The following is a 1853-nucleotide window of genomic DNA, read 5'->3' as shown; positions in this document are numbered from 1 at the left end:
TATAAATGATCTGAAAAACATTAAGTTAGAACATATAATCTGTAGTAAACTCAAAAATCATCTACATTATATTTATAACAAAATTATTTCAATTACCTTGATATGTTAAACTACACTCCACAGAATATTTCAGTATTCCTCTAGAATTGTTTTACTTAAATACATTTCTGAAACATTGAAAACCTACATCTTATTTTTATAACAAAAGACATATTTGAATAATGTATGTGTGCTTAGTTGTTCAGTCCTGTCCGACTTTTTGCGACCCTGTGGGACTGTGTCCATGCGGATTCTCCAGGCAAAAATACTGGAGTGGGTTGCTATAGCCTCCTCCAGGGGATCTTCCCAACCCAGGGATAGAACCCAGGTCTCCCGCTATTGCAGGCAGACTCTTTCCCATCTGAGCCACCAGGAAATCCCAAGTAATGTGTGGTTCAGCACTTTAATACAAAATAACACTATTTCTACTGAGCCCAATGATGTGATTGGGCTTAGTAACTGAGAAAACATAAAATAATAAAGAGCAAAACAATGCATCCTGTTACTGAACAATCTAAACTGATGCTCAAATAAAGTTACCTTTCTCATTTTTATAAGTACCATCCTATTAAATAAATCAGCAAAAATAAAACAGTTTTGTCAGAGCTTGTACATAATTCCAGTTCCCCTTCTCTCATTTTTCATCAAGTCTCTGTCGCAGAAATTTGCCGTCAGTGAAGGGCAATTCCAGTAGGTGGAGTAATAGTAAAGCAAATACTATGTGTTGCACTATAACTTTCTGCTTCTATTATCATTTTGGGCAGAAAATAGCATAAATCAGATGAGGTTAATTTAGAAATAGAATATATAAGTATAGATAAATGTATTACTGTTTAGAGTAAGTGTATTGCTATAGAACAAAAACATATTCCCTTTAGTCTTCAATATTCTCTTTATTTTTCCTTTTCACTTTCAAAATTTCCTAGGGAACCTGTTTAATACAAAAGCCTGCTTATTATTAATAGCCTCAAATTTGACAGACAGCTCCTGAATAACGTATTGGGGAAAATCAGAGAGGACAGAGTCAGGCGACGTCAAAGTTAGTATCTGGGTATTTAGATTTTAGATAATTTTCTAATAAGCTCATAGCTTTTCCATCCCCCACATCTTTAGCCTGGTCAGAGCCTTCACTGTCCTGAGCAGAAGAATGGCAGAGAGATCTTTGCCAAGTGCAAAGAGAGACAGAGAGAGAAGGCAGATGTTGAGGTTCTCCATGCGTTTATCTATATTTCTCCTGGGGATTAAACTGCTGCTATGGGATCTCTCTCCTAGGGATGAAAGCTCAATATGTCTATCAAATATGACTACAGTCATCCACCAAATATGTATAAGTGAAGGAAAATAAATTCAACTTGCTATATCTCCATATCTATACTTATATGTGTATCGCTATACATAAACTGGAAGGAAAAATGAATGTTTGTACTTTATTACCATCTTTTATGGGCTTCCCTGGTGGCTCAGAGGTTAAAGCGTCTGCCTGGAATGCAGGAGACCCGGGTTCAATCCCTGGGTCGGGAAGAACCCTTGGAGAAGGAAATGACAACCCACTCCAGTACTCTTGCCTGGAGAATCCCATGGAGGGAGGAGCCTGGTAGGCTACAGTCCATGGGGTCCCAAAGAGTCGGACACGACTGAGTGATTTCACTTCACTTCACTTCACCATGTTTTATAATTTATAATACAGGTCTTTCTCCCCACTCCCCTGACTCTGGTCATAAATCATGGGAAAAGCTTTACTTGAACAGTAAAAATGTCCCTGGTATCCAAAGGAAGGCCCTAGGTTTGCTTTCTGAATGGATATCAATTCATAA

The 1853-nt window shown here is 37.7% G+C and overlaps 1 non-coding gene across 1 annotated transcript; it reads left to right on the top strand.

The window, feature by feature from the left end:
- The first annotated feature begins 1488 nt into the window (after positions 1 to 1488).
- On the top strand, positions 1489 to 1560 carry TRNAS-GGA (transfer RNA serine (anticodon GGA)). The gene has a single exon. It is a non-coding gene; the product is annotated as a tRNA-Ser (tRNA).
- Positions 1561 to 1853: the final 293 nt, after the last annotated feature.

Source organism: Budorcas taxicolor, chromosome 1 (assembly GCF_023091745.1).
Source record: "Budorcas taxicolor isolate Tak-1 chromosome 1, Takin1.1, whole genome shotgun sequence".
In the NCBI taxonomy this organism is placed as follows: Eukaryota; Metazoa; Chordata; class Mammalia; order Artiodactyla; family Bovidae; genus Budorcas; species Budorcas taxicolor.
The sequence above is the reverse complement of the archived record's forward strand: the minus strand, read 5'-3'. Positions and strand labels throughout refer to the sequence as shown.